The 15,797-nt window shown below is 45.4% G+C and overlaps 1 long non-coding RNA gene across 3 annotated transcripts in view; it reads right to left on the bottom strand.

Moving 5' to 3' along the window:
• The window catches only part of LOC123048957 (uncharacterized), a 5,023-nt gene extending 3,844 nt beyond the window's left edge, over window positions 1-1,179 (bottom strand). For 2 of the 3 annotated variants that reach the window (XR_006423409.1, XR_006423410.1), the window contains exon 1: window positions 220-1,179. This is a non-coding gene — a long non-coding RNA (uncharacterized lncRNA). The remainder of the gene's footprint in view (window positions 1-219) is intronic. The other variant, XR_006423411.1, reaches the window with a different exon arrangement.
• Between the last annotated feature and the right edge of the window lie 14,618 nt (window positions 1,180-15,797).

A 15,797-nucleotide genomic window follows, 5' to 3' on the forward strand; every position in this document is an offset into this window, starting at 1 on the left:
TATATATATATATATATATATATATATATATATATATATATATATATATATATATTTTAAAGGTTCTAGGCTTCCAGCAATGTACAAAGTAGGAAAATGAACTCGTGGGTACCAACTCTTTTGGATACAGTGTCATAGACTGAATAGATGATGGAAGCAGAATCAGATACGTGATGGAAACCATTATGCGAACATTGCCAAGTTCGATAGTTCAATTACCAGCTAATATCCCAGAACTTGATGGTTGTACCATGTGCGCTTGACAATTTGTGGATCCTGAGGAAGGAGAAAAAACATAATTAACAGCAGGCACTGAGCTATACAGGAATAAATCAGATATGTTTGCATGTATAAGTATCATTGCTGAACCAACCCGGAAAAAAACACAATTTGTGGATTACTTACTGAAGCAAGGTGCAGGCCCGGTGCCCGGTCTAAGTAATCGCACAATGAATAAATCAGATTGTTTCCATGTATCAGGATCATTCTCTAGCGAGATCTAGAATTAACTTTCAGATGAACACTCAAAGGTGTCACACAATCAGATTTACTGACCTACAATGTGACTAAGAATCTGAAGACTCCAATTAGCAACTTGACAAGCAATTAGATGAAGATAATACTGAAGCTGCTCAAACAAAAATGTCAGGCAGTGTACAGATCGTTGCTGAATAGACCACTGCCGCAGTATGGGGACGGCGCAGTGACGCATGCCTCGTGCCCGCCCACCGAGATGCCCTCTATGCCGGACCCCTCCGCCTCCATGCCCTTCCGCTGCTCCTGGGCGCGCTGGCGGCAGTAGTGATCCTCGACGGTGAGCGCCAGGTCGAGCACCGAGAGCAGCTCGCTCCCCGCGCCCCACCGGCCCCGGAGACGATTGAGGCGTCCGCCTCCTTCGAGGCGAGAGACTGGAAGCGTGAGGCCGTGCCGGGGGGCGGGGAGAGGAAGCGGCGGTGGGTGAGGCGTAACGGGGCGAGGGAGAAGAGAGATATGGTGGTCGCCTTCTGCCGCGCGCTTGTCGTGTGGGATGGAGAAGAGGGAAACAGGGGAGAGATGGCCTGTGTCGCGTGGGGCGGCGGCGGAGAACCTACAGGCGACGAGGCCGTGAGGAGAGGTGCGTTGTTTCCAGGGATCGTGGGAGGGAGATCTGGACTAATTGCGTTCCGCAGATCATGGTGGGCTGCGTGAATCGAGGCTTGAGGGATGCGGAGCGCAGACGATTGACAGACAATAGCGTCTGCTTGGCAGAACATTCGATCCGAGACGTTAATCCAAACGGCAGACTATTCGCGTAATATGGACAATAGGATGTGTTTAAGTTAATTTGATCGGAGGGTCCTGGTTATCCCGTGTACGATTTGTTGTGTGGCTTTAGAGGGAGTTATGTTTGCTCTTTTAATAGTAGTGTAGATAGACACGTGTTGGCCCTCCAAGCGCAGAGTTTTGTAGGACAGTAGCAATTTTCGCTCAAGTGAATGGCCTAAGGTTTATCAATCCATGAAAGGTGTAGGATGAAAATGGTCTCTCTCAAACGACCCTGCAAACAAATTCAAGAAATCTCGTGTGTCCCCAACACACCCAATACAATGGCAAATTGTACAGGTGCACTAGTTTAGCGAAGAGATGATGATAAAAGTATAATATGGATGGTAGAAACATATTTTTATAATCTGAATAAATAAAAATAGCAAGATAGCAAATAGTAAACGGGCACAAAAACGGCATTGCAATGCTTAAAAATGAGGCCTAGGGTCCGTACTTTCGCTAGTGCAACCTCTCAACAATGCTAACATAGTTGGATCATATGATTATCCCTCAAAGTGTAATAAAGAATCACTCCCGAGTTCCTATTAGCGGAGAACAAAAGAAAGATATTGTTTGTAGGGTACGAGACCACCTAAAAGCTATTCTTTCCGTTTGATCTATTCAAGAGTTCGTACTAAAATAACACAAAGCTATTTTTTCCGTTCGATCTATCCTAGAGTTCGTACTAGAATAACACCAAAGCAAATTCATATTCATAATACTCAATCTATCACAAGGAACTATGAGGGGACCCCAAAGTTTCTACCGGAGAAAAACGTGCATCAACCCCTATGCATAGATTACCCCAATATCACTGCGGGAATCCGCGAGTTGAATGCCAAGACACATATCAAGTGAATCAATATGATACCCCAATTGTCACGTCAAGTATTCATACCGCAAGATATATATCATGTCTTCTCATCTCTGAATATTCAATCCGACTAGACAAAACTTCAAAGGGTAAAGATTCAATTCATCAGAACAAGAGTATAGAGGGTAGAAACATCATATGATCCATCTATATTAACAAAGCCCATGATATAGATCACGAGAGAGAGAGAGAGAGATATTAAACACATAGCTAGTGGTACAAACCCTCAGCCCCGAGGGTGGACTACTTCCTCCTCATCGTGGTGGCCGCCGGGATGATGAAGATGGCCACCGGAGATGATTCCCCCCTCCGGCAGGGTGCCGGAACGGAGCTAGATTGGTTTCTGATGGATATAGAGCCTTGCGGCGGCGGAACTTCTGATCTAGGTTAACTTCTGGGGGTTTTGGTATTTATAGGATTTTTCAGAGTTGGAATCACACGAAGATGGGCCTCGAGGTGAGCACAACCCATCGGGGCACGGACGGCCCACCAGGCGCGCCCTGGTGGGTTGTGCCCTCCTCGTGGTTCTTCTGGCCCTCCCACAAAGCTTCGGGGGTCTCTTTTGTTCCAAAAAAATCGTCAAAAAGTTTCGTCCAATTCCGAGAACTTTTATTTCTGCACGAAAAACAACACCACTGTAGTTCTACTGAAAACAGCGTCAGTCCGGGTTAGTTCCATGCAAAGCATACCAAAACCACATAAAATTGTTAGAAACATGTCATGAATACTTCATAAATTATAGATATGTTGGAGACTTATAGCATACATGTCATCACCATAATCATCATACGTAGCAACTTTGATCTCATAATAATCAATTGAAACCTCTTTCGAAATAGTGGATTCATCACTAAATAAAGTCATGACCTCTCCAAATCCACTTTCATAATTATTACAATAAGATTCAACACCCTCCAAAATAGTGAGATCATTAGTACCTAGAGTTGACACTCTTCCAAACCCACTTTCATCAATATAATCATCATAAATAGGAGGCATGCTTTCATCATAATAAATTTTCTCATCAAAACTTGGGGGGAGTAAAAATATCATCTTCATCAAATATAACATCCCCAAGCTTGTAACTTTGCATATCATTAGTATCATGGATATTCAAAGAATTCATACTAACAACATTGCAATCATGCTCATCATTCAAATATTTTGTGCCAAACATTTTATTGACTTCTTCTTCTAACAATTCAGCACAATTTTCTGAACCATCATTTTCAAGAAAGATATTATAAAGATGATCAATAATATGATGCAACCTCAATTCCATTTTTATGTAGTTTTCTTTTATAAACCAAACTAGTGATAAAACAAGAAACTAAAGACTCGATTTCAAGATCTAAAGATATACCTTCATGCACTCACCTCCCCGGCAACGGCACCAGAAAAGAGCTTGATGTCTACTACGCAACTTTATTCTTGTAGACACGTGTTGGGCCTCCAAGCACAGAGTTTTGTATGACAGTAGCAATTTTCCCTCAAGTGGATGACCTAAGGTTTATCAATCCGTGAGAGGTGTAGGATGAAGATGGTCTCTCTCAAACGACCCTGCAACCGAATACAAGAAATCTCTTGTGTCCCCAACACACCCAATACAATGGCAAATTGTATAGGTGCACTAGTTCGGCGAAGAGATGATGATAAAAGTGTAATATGGATGGTTGAAATATATTTTTATAATCTGAATAAATAAAACAGCAAGGTAGAAAATAGTAAACGGGAACAAAAATGGTATTGCGATGCTTAAAAATAAGGCCTAGGGTCCGTACTTTCGCTAGTGCAACCTCTCAACAATGCTAACATAGTTGGATCATATGATTATCCCTCAAAGTGTAATAAAGAATCACTCCCGAGTTCCTATTAGCGGAGAACAAAAGATAGATATTGTTTGTAGGGTACGAGACCACCTCAAAGTTATTCTTTTCGTTCGATCTATTCAAGAGTTCGTACTAAAATAGCACAAAGCTATTTTTTCCGTTCGATCTATCCTAGAGTTCGTACTAGAATAACACCAGAGCAAATTCATATTCATAATACTCAATCCATCACAAGGAACTACGAGGGGATCCCAAAGTTTCTACCGGAGAAAAACGTGCATCAACCCCTATGCATAGATTACCCCAATATCACCGCGGGAATCCGCGAGTTGAATGCCAAGACACATATCAAGTGAATCAATATGATACCCCAATTGTCACCTCAAGTATTCATACCGCAAGATATATATATCATGTGTTCTCATCTCTGAATATTCAATCCGACAAGACAAAACTTCAAAGGGTAAAGATTCAATTCATCAGAACAAGAGTATAGAGGATAGAAACATCATATGATCCATCTATATTAACAAAGCCCATGATATAGATCACGAGAGAGAGAGAGAGAGAGAGAGAGAGAGATAGAGAGAGAGATTAAACACATAGCTACTGGTACAAACCCTCAACCCCGAGGGTGGACTACTCCCTCCTCATCGTGGTGGCCGCCGGGATGATGAAGATGGCCACCGGAGATGATTCCCCCCTCCGGCAGGGTGCCGGAACGGAGCTAGATTGGTTTCCGGTGGATACAGAGCCTTGCGGCGGCGGAACTTCTGATCTAGGTTAACTTCTGGGGGTTTTGGTATTTATAGGATTTTTCAGAGTTGGAATCACACGAAGATGGGCCTCGAGGTGAGCACAACCCACCGGTGCACGGACGGCCCACCAGGCGCGCCCTGGTGGGTTGTGCCCTCCTCTTGGCTCTTCTGGCCCTCCCACAAAGCTTCGGGGGTCTCTTTTGTTCCAAAAAAATCGTCAAAAAGTTTCGTCCAATTCCGAGAACTTTTATTTCTGCACAAAAAACAACACCACTGTAGTTCTGCTGAAAACAGCGTTAGTCCGGGTTAGTTCCATGCAAAGCATAGCAAAACCATATAAAATTGTTGTAAACATGGCATGAATACTTCATAAATTATAGATACGTTGGAGACGTATCAGCCGGCCGGCGAATCTCGACTGGTTGAGGGTTTGAGTCAACCCTGGCAGTGCAAATCGTCGATTAGTCAACGACTAGTCATGCGACTGAAAAATAGTGGTCTCCAGCGATGGTGGTATGCCGCGTTGCGTCCGACACCGATGAGGCGGACGGGTTGCTGCCCCATAACCTCGGCATCGACTCACATGACCACCTTCTCAGCTATCACTACTTAGGTGAGTCTCTGATCTCTCATTTCTCCTCTGTTTGATGTGAGACCTAGCCTTGGAGCTATAACCACTCTGTGTGCCGGCCATCGAGCCATGGTTGATTCTGATGGTGGATCTATACTGTTTACTTAGGTAATTTGATAAGTTTCATATGTGCTGGTTCCATGCTGACAATTCTCCTAGAGTCAATATTTTGCTCATGTTCATGTTAGAGCCTTTAATCATGCTACCGTGATAAGAATAGATTTACTATGCTTGGCTTTGGTCTAGCTTTTTGAGCAGTGGCGACACCTTTGTTTGAAACGATCGTTGAATACCTGTGAGTAGTATGCAATGGCATTGCTTTTTTGAATGACAGCGGCACTTTTGTTTCAGCTGGTGCTTGAATGCATGTGAGTGGCATGGCAGGCGCAAAGGGTGTGGGCGGTGCTGGTCATAGCTGGTATAGCCCTCCAAGTTTTCTGTGTCGGTGTGTTTGCACTTCTGGTGATTCCTACAACTGTCCATCCCTCTATGTGCTGCTCCCCAAGCACGAGTATTGGTATTATGCTTTCCTATTGTGATCAGTAGCCCACTGGAGTCTCCAGAACCAGAAGAGGTTTTCCCCTTGTGATTGGAAACGTAGTTAGTGCTGGATGTGTGTGTTTGCACTTCTGTTGCATTGCATGTGCTGCTCTCCATGCACTACTACTTGTTTATTATTGTCATGGTTTCCTGTTTTCATGAAGAGGAGTTTATTGGAGATGGTACTAGTACTCCATAAGAGATATTTCCGTTGATTAGAAAGGTAGTTAGTACCGAGAGAGCAACCTGTATTCATTTCCAATCTGGCAATGTAGGTTTGTTTTTAGAGCAAATTGGCAATGTTTCATCTTAAGTTTGGTTTATCTACATTCTGTAGAAGTTTTTGGGTTTTGCAACTCACAGGTCCTTGTTGGACTGTTGTAACTTGTAATATATGAAGGGCCATGAACCTCGTCTCACTTATTTTGTTAGCATTTGTTCTTGTTGTGTTCGCTAGAGATACCTGACTTGGTTGTTTAAATATTACAGGAGAGCATATCCAAAGAAAAAGAAATCCTGGAAGTTACTAATGTTACAGGCCGAGGGAACTTGATACACTCAAGGGTCATGTGGAGTCAGTTGGTAAGCTGAAGGGTCTTGATATCGAGACCATCCAGCAGTCCGTATACGGTGTCTCCTCTGTCATTACTGCCTCCTTAGTACCACTAATTAGGTAAGGCCCTGGTCTCTCCAGTCCTTCCTCCTTTGTCTGCTTTAGGACATAGCCTTTGATCTATGGTGATACTGTGCATGCCCTGGTCATTGAGCCGACGATATGGTGCTTCTTTGCTTGTGATCTGTGGCCTATTTTGTTGCTAGGGAACGGTTTGGCTTGTGGGGTGGTCATATGGCCAACATGCTTTTGTGATAGTGGTTCTAAAAAACTCTTGTTAATGGCTTTGCCAAGTTTTTTATTTGTTACTGGCTATCAAATAGAGTAAAATGTTGACCTATTATGCTAGTAGTTTTTTACAAGAACAAAGTTGGTACTGTACTTAATCTTTGTGTTGCACTCTTTATATAACCTTGTCATAATCCTTACAAGGCAGAAATCGTCTAGCATGTAGAGAGTTAGAGCCAATTGAGATTTGATAAGCAACTATAGAAGCTCAAATGGTTGTAGCACCGAACTTGTTTTCTTCTTATGTTGCTGCTCTGGGCTGTGTAGTGGTGCTGCTTTCTGTATAAAGCAGAGACTACTACATGCAAAAAATGCGCTTTGGCGGTCGGGCTCCATGGGGCTCAGTTTTTTTTTTCAATGGAGCAATGGCAACTCCACTTGAGTTACGAACTGCTCAAGATATCGGCTGATATTCCGATAAATCAGCCGATTTATCACTTATCATTGTCTGACCGACAAGATAAATCAGCCAATAAACCGACCGATTTAGCCTTTATCTTGGGTCGACCGATAAGTTTCCGATAAGCGATATCCCCAATGTTAGTTACGATGCTTCTGTATTCTTGAATTAATTTACAATTATAGACAGAGATTGTTAGAGTCAATTGAGAGTTGAGAAGCAACCGTAGAAGCTCAAATGTTTGTTCGTCAGCAGATAGAAAGTGGCTACATTAGTTTTCATAGCATATTCTGCATTTGAGCGCCATTCGTTGGTGATATACTCTTGTTATTATTCTGCACATATTATAGTACAAAACTGATTTGAAGTGCGAAAATCCATCTCTGCACCCGAGCTCATCTGCACCTGCGCTTACGGAAAAAATCAAAACAAATACTACAAAAATTCAAAAAATTCCAATTTTTTTTGTGGGGTAGACAATTTGATGCGTGAGGCCCGCTCCAAATTTCAAGTCATTTGGACGTTTGATCAGCTCTCAGCAAAAAAGACAAATTGGGGGCCTGTAAAAATGTTTACTGTTCATGTACTGTTTTGGCCCGATTTGTCTCTTTTGCTGAGAGCTGCTCAAATGTCCAAATGACTTGAAGTTTGGAGTGGGATTCATGCATCAAATTGTCTACCACAAAAAAAAATTAGAATTTTTTGAATTTGTTTTGAATTTTTTACGATTTTTTTAACCGGGTGCAGATGAGCCTGGGCACCGAAACGCGTCAGCAACTGGGAGCTCCGGCCAGCCCTATGCCGACGGCCTAGCTGTCGGCATAGTTTGTATTTGATTTTTTTTCTTTTTTCTGTTTGTTTTCAAATCAATTCAATTCAGATATACAGCACATATCAGCAGATATATATATATGATGGAAATAGGCATATAGAACATATCTAAATATCATCCGTCACCATCACAATAATATATGCATAAGCATCATCATAATCAACATAAACATAAGCATAAGCATATAAAGAAGCACGCAAGTCATCTAAAGGACCATCAAAGACCACAAGTTTATCATCATCACCACACACAAGTCATCTAAAGATACATAAGCATAAGCACATAAGTAACCAAAAGGCTTAAGCGCCAGGACGTCGAGCACCGCGGAGGTCGTCACCGCCAAGACCGCTGAAGCCCAGGTCGTCAGTGCTAGCGGCAGCGCTACTGCCAAGACCGCCTCCACCTCCGCCTCCGCCTCCATGGATCGGAGTGGTCGGGCTCCGTGACTCGGGAGTGCTGCAAAGACCACCGCCAATGGTTGATCCACCGGTTCCCTGGATGTTGAAAAGACATATTAACGGGATATATGACTGTGTTGAAAGGCATGATATGCTTTGAGTGAATAGATTGGGGATGAACTAACCGGCGAGGGGCCAGCGTTCTGTGCCACAAACTCCTCAAAGGTCAGCAACGTTGGTTGTGCTGGAGGACCCTCTGCTGATGGCCATTGAGGACACCTGCCGGCCGTCATTTGCTGAAAAGCGTGCTGCATCTGGCGATCCCTCTGCTGATGGTATGCATGAAGGCGGTCGTGCCACGCCATGGTCTCCTGGCGTGTGTACTCCATGTAGGCCTACAGTATGACATGATGAGACTCATAAAACTACTAAATGCGGAAAATAAAGGGAGCAATGAAGATAAAAGGGAAAATACTTACAGTTTGCTGCTCCTGAAAGAGGGACAGTGACGGTGCACTGCTCATGGGCGTGCTCGTGCGCTGGCTCAGGGTCGGGTCGATCCGACGGAGTTGTGTGTAGGAGATAGTAGGAGTGATCACAGCATCGAGAACCGCCTCCCGACCGTGCTCCTTCGGCCCCATGCCCACCACCACCCTTTCGTCCAGATCCGCCGCAATGGGGTCAGGTGTGTCAGGATGTAACGCCAGATACCCATCGGAGTAGGCCTTCTTCCTATGCGCAGTCTTCTTGCCGTAGTACTTGGGCTCGCCAGGCTTGGGGTCCTTCCGCGTATGGGCGATCTCCCACGCCTGCATGTGTGAGAGCGGCCGCTTCAGTTTCTCCTCCTGCACCACCAAACAGAGGTTAGTCATACAAAAGAAAGTAATGGTAAATAGAAGAAGAATGTTTAATGGGGTTAGTCATACATTAACTGCCTTGTGGAGATAGTGGTTTCGGTGTCCCTGAGCATGTACTCCCTCCTTCCCTCGGTTAGCCTTGTTTTTGACTCTCATAGCCGCCCAGGCTCCAGCCTCATCACACCAAAGATCCACCAATGCCGCCCAGGATTCGTCTTTTCCATAACACCAATTTGGTAACACCTACATAATGAAAGCATAATGGCATGTCAACACGAAACAGTGAAATGTACCACAAGGTAATGAAAGCATAATGAAAAATCTTTTATACTTACCTTCAAGAACTCATCCCTCTCCAAGGTAATGCCCATCCTCCGCGCGTCTTCCTTGGTCATCTTCACACCAAGATAGTCGTGATGGTATGTCGAGATGGCCACATAGCGCACCTCGTACTGCATCTGGCGGGCCTTCTTCTTGCATTGGCGTAGCATGATCTGGTCCGCTCTGGCCCTGTGCTCCGGGAGAACTCGATAGAATTTCTACAATCATGCACGAAACAAGAATGGAAGAAGCCATGAGTTAAATCATTCATGAAACTAGAATGGACTTGTGCTTCTGAAGAGAACTCACCCAGAAAGTGGTGATCACGGCCTTGGCATGGGTCCCATGGTCTGCATGGAGGGCCGCTTCCCAGTGCTCCCAGCTCGTGGCCAAGACCCGATGGTTCGGGTGCCTGACTGGATCCGGACAGTACAACCCCGGCCAGTGTAACTTCAGCAAGACGGTGATGAGGCCGTTGGGAATACGGACCCCTTTAGAATATATCCAGTTGCTGCAAAAGAATGAACTATTAGCATGTGACAAGCAAAATAAATAACAACCGGAATGAGCATGTGACAAGCAAAATAATGAAATTATTATAAAGTGGCACTTACCCGTGGGCTCAATGAGCCACTTCTGCTCCTCAGTAGCAGGAACCTGCTTTGGTAGCTTTGCGTTACCACGCAGCCACCCCTTATTGTCAACCCCCTCCCCGCCAGCACCATCATCCCCGCCACCACCCTCCTCCTCGCCTGCCTCCCCCTCCCCAACCTCCTCCTCATCCTCCTCCTCCTCGTCCTCCTCCTCCACCTCCTCCTCGGCCCCATCCCAAACCTCCTCCTCCTCGCCTACCTCGTCCTCCTCCTCCTCCTCACCAGAGGAGGGTACCTCACTAGAGGAGGGTACCTCACTAGAGGATGGCCTCGAAGACAACACCCCTAAGTCGGTGAGGGTGCGCTCTTTCTGGCCGCGACCCCCTGTAGTGGCTCTCCCCCACCACCTCGCCCTCTAGGGGCTCTCCCCCCGCCCCCTCCTCCTCTAGGGGCACCTCTCCCTCGACCTCCCTGTGAGGAGTCATCGTCAAGTAGCCGGGGGGGAAGGATTACGTGCTCGACCACTCCGACTAGGCAGGCCAACGACCTTGCGTAGGAAACCCACGCCGTCGGCCTTCCCCTTGCCCATGTTCCACGAACCTGCATTGAAAAGAGAATAAGCAATTAGTAAATTAATGAAATGAAGGAAAAGGCATGATAATAAACACATTAATAAAAATGCATAAAAGGCATATTCCTAAACTATAGAAAAAAAGACTTGACACGTACATCTTCTAGAAACCATATGAATCATCACTGTTGTAACCTCTTTCTCATTCCGTCTCATCATCACTATCAATCATATCATCTTCGTTGTCTGACGGAGGTGGAGGCTCTTCCTCGTCGTCAGCGTCTTCGTTTAACTTTTCTAGCATAAGTATGTCATTTTCATTGACAATGGTCTCACCATCATTCCGTGCTTCGTCGTCGTTTGGATCCACATCATCATCACCCAATGGTCTAGCGTCATCATTTCTAACCACATCATCATCATCAGGTTGCTCTTGATAGAACACTCCCTCGTATGTCATGGGGTTAATGTTGTAGTAATCGTCTTCATTCGGGTTCGGTAGCTTACCATGTGGCGACACCTTGAACACAACTTCCCAACCCTTTAGGTACTCTTTCTGGCATGGGTAAGGCAGATAATATACTTGTGTAGCTTGGGTAGCCACAATGAAGAGATCGGCTCCGACATAGACGGTTGATGGTTTAACTTCGACCAAACCAATGGAAGGCGTATGTTTTACCCCCTCCCGCGGATCGAACCATCGACATTTGAACACAGGCAGACTTAGGGTCTCGCGCCCCTGGTGGAATTTAATCTCGTATATATTTTGTACCCTTCCGTAGTAGTCTACTGAATTTTGACCGGGGTGTACACTCCGGTATTTATAGTTTTGGGATCAGGCCGGCTGTTCTGGTGATCCTTTGTATGGAAGCGATACCCATTCACATCATACTTTTTACATGTCATGACGGCAGGGTCAAAACCCATGGAAACCCATCTCAATTCATCATCCATAGATATGTTCGGATCTTTTCCCTACAAGTATAATTGAAATTGTTGCGTGCATTAGTTAACTAATAAATGTTGAACTAGGTATTTAATAGGGGAGTGTGGAAAATTACTTTCTCCATGAACCAAGCAACAAAATTTTTACGTCCAGGGTTTCCATGACGGAGAAGAGTAAGTGCCTCCGCCTCAGTAGGAGGATTCATTCCCGTCCATTCCTCTTGAACGAAATCACTAAAAAAAAAGAAAACCGGTGTTAGACCGGGACTAAGTGAACATAAAACATGATGATGTGGAAGACATAAAGGAATGGTGTAGTGGTATTACCTCATCCACACTTCCTCAACTTCCCTGATGTTGTGCAAGATATAGAACATGAGGTCCTCCCACTCTTGTCGTGGCATGTTATAAGGTTTCGAGGCCCCAGCCCTCCCACCTTGCGCGTTGAATAGATGGAGCTTGGGTCGGCTCTTCTATATTGTATCGAGGCACCTTGTTATGCAAATGGGGAATGTGGTATGGATAGTATGATGTCCTGAGGTCTGACACCTCCTCTAGGATAACTGCCTCAGCTATGGAAGCTTCAATCTTAGCTTTGTTTCCACATTTCTGTCGGAGATGCTTGTTCTGTCTCTCAGGGCCGTACTGCCAGCGATTCTGCATAGGCCCCCCCAACAATACCTCGTTCGCGAGGTGCAGAATGAGATGTGTCATCGGTGTAAAGAAGCCTGGCGGAAAGATCTTCTCTAGCTTGACTATCAACTCCGGTGCCTTCTTATGCAATTTTTCAATCACGTCTTTACTTACTTCTTTAGCACAGAGCGTGCGGAAGAAATGGCTTAGCTCAGCAAGCACTCTCCAGACATGCTCGGGGACATAGCCTCGAACCATCACTGGCATTATCCGCTCAATCCATACATGGTAGTCATGACTCTTCAGGCCGGTCACTTTGCCCGTTGAAAGATTGACTCCCTTACTTATATTCGATGCATAACCATCGGTGAACTTCAAAATGTGTTTCAGCCAGATAAGTACTTCCTTTTTTTCTGGCGGTTTAAGGACAAAGTCAGCATCTGGCTTGAACCAGTTTTTTCGACCGCCTGTGGGAGGCTTCATGTTCAGACGTGGTCTATCACAAATTCTCTGTTGATCGGCTCTAGCTTTAACGTTATCCTTCGTCTTATCAGGAATATTGAGGATCGTGTGGAAAAGGGACTCTGCCACATTCTTTTCGGTGTGCATCACATCGATATTGTAAGGAAGTTTGAGGTCCTTGAAATAGGGAAGCTGTGAGAAGGGGGTAATGTGAGTCCAGTTGTGCGTCTCACCATATCCCTCGAAGCCTTTGGCTTTGGCTTTGCCTTTGCCTTTGACTTTAGGCTGGAGAGCTTTTAGCTGAGCAAGAACATCTGCCCCCGAAAATGTTGGAATCTTGGTTACTTCATGAACAACCCGGCCTTTCGTGAAGTTCTTCTTGTCTTCCCTGTCTGGATGGTCTGGAGGGAGGAACTGTCGATGCAGGTCAAAGGCTACATACTTGCCACCCTTACTCAGCCAAATCATTCGCAGAGCCTGCATGCACACTGGGCATGGCATCTTCCCACTTGTACACCATCCGCAGAATAGAGCATAGCCGGGAAAGTCATGCATGCAATAGTGCAACCAAACTTTCATCAAGAAATTTCTCTGCAGATCCCGGTCGTATGTCAACGTCGGAAAGTACCAAGAATGGTGGAAAGCATCCACCAGCGGCTGCATAAACACACCCAATTGCTTCCCCGGATAATCAGGCCCCGGAATGATGAGCGACAAGAACATGGTCTTGCGTTGCATTAGGGCACCGGGAGGAAGATTGAGCGGAATTACAAACACGGGCCAGCAGCTGTATGGATTGGACGACATACCATATGGATTCAACCCATCACCTGATATGGCTATTCTGACATTCCCAGCCTCGGCTGCTTCCTCGGGGTATTCGTCATCGAACGACTTCCATGCTTCCCCTTCCGATGGATGTACGATTTTTTTTTGGATTGTACCTTATACCTTCCTTGTGCCACTTCATCATTTTGGCAGAATCCTTCGTGATGAAAAGGCGCTGCAGTCTTTTTATAAAATCAAGATACCGAAGAACCTTAACGGGGATGGTTAGCTGCTTTTTCTCACCATCCTCACCGACCACCTCAATGTACCGAGACGAACCGCACTGCCTACAGCACTTGTCATCCGCATACTCGTGCCTAAACAAAAGGCAATTCTTCGGGCAAACATCTATTTTCTCATAATCCATAGAGAGTGCCTTCATGATTTTCTTTGTATCGTACATGCTTTTCGGCAGTTCATGACCCTCAGGGAGGCTGTTAGCCCATACTCCCAAGAATGCTTCGAAGCATTTCTGGCTACAGCCGTACTCAGCCTTGACTGCAATCAGTTGCGAGATGGCATCCAGCTGAGATATTTTCGCACCCGCATAAAGAGGTTTCTTCGACGAGGCCAAGACCTCCAAGAAGGCCTTTGCGGTTGCCTCCGGCTCCTCTGGTTCATTCTCTGAAGGTGTCGCATTTCCCGTTTCTGCAACAATGACATCATCTAGCATGTCCCTGACCCCATCGTCCTCATATCCATCGATGCGTTGTCGCATCACCTCTCTACCACGGTCCTGCTCGGCTATGTTTATCGGCGGCATGTCAAAGTTTGGCATATATCCGTGCGTGCGAAGGTGCTCACTCATGTCCGTCTGATTTCTACGGTGACGTCTGGCACATCTCGCACAGGGGCATGGTGGGATAATTCTCACTGGACGACGGAATATCTCCTTCAAATACACATCGGTTTTCGCGATCCCCTCTGATGTTACTCGATTCCGATGGATAAAACCACTGTACATCCACTGATTATCTTCCATCCTCTGCTTTTTTGCAAGCCACACAACATAATTAAGGATTCATTTAAATTAATCACATCAAATTTTCAGTTTCTACCGTGTTTAATCCACCTACATCTCTAATAGGTAAAGATGGGTCCTAATCCCACCCGAGGATGTGTAGATTGAGTACGTTCTCCATTCTACCCCGTTCCGAGACAAAATTTCGGCAGCACCTCCCCGCTGTTCTCCAGATACACGTCTCGGCAAATAGCCGAGAGAATGTGCTCCGGAGAACAATGGGGAGGCGCCGCCGAAATCCTGTCTCGGAACGGGGTAGAACATGGAGAACATACCCAATCTACACATCCTCGGGCTGTCCGTGGAAAACGCTGGACAATCCGAAAGAGCTGCGGTGATAAATATGCAATTAAATGCATATTTATCGATGCAACCCTTTCGGACGGAAGACCTAGGTTACGCCAGGTGACTTGAGAATGAAATCTAGTGATATGAAAAAAGGGAGGAGATGGACTTGTAGCTCACCCTCGGCTGTAGAGGAAGTAGTCGAACAGCAGAGGGATGCTCAGGGGGACCAACGCGTCGGACAACAGTCACTCCGATGAAATGCGACACCACAAAGCCTGCAAATTCCATCGCGACAAAAAATTATAACATCACAACTAATAGAACATCACAATATCATCATCATCGTCTAACAATCATCGAATCATAAAAAAAACATCATCATCATCCAAAAATTATCGAAGCATAAAAAAACATCATCATCTATCATCAACATCATCATCTACCATCTGTCATCTATCATCATCTCAAAATCATCGAAGCATAAAAAATCATCATTATCACTTCTCATCTAACAATCATCATCATCATCATCTCAAAAAAAATCCGTATGAACAAGTTATCTATCTAACTACCATCTATGTGTCTAACTATCACATTTAGCCCTCTTATCCTCGGCAAAATCATGAAAAAAAACAGAAAAAATGTTCTTGGGAGGGAAGGGGGCCGGACCTAACGGAGAGGAGATCGAGGCGGCGGCTGCTCCGGGGAGGGAGCGCGGCGACTCCGGGCAGGAGGCCCTCGCCTCACCACCGAGCGGCGGCGGTGTTGGGTGGGGATGAGGTCGACTCGGGGCGGGGTGGCGGCGTTGGG

Source organism: Triticum aestivum, chromosome 2D, assembly GCF_018294505.1.
Source record: "Triticum aestivum cultivar Chinese Spring chromosome 2D, IWGSC CS RefSeq v2.1, whole genome shotgun sequence".
NCBI lineage: Eukaryota > Viridiplantae > Streptophyta > Magnoliopsida > Poales > Poaceae > Triticum > Triticum aestivum.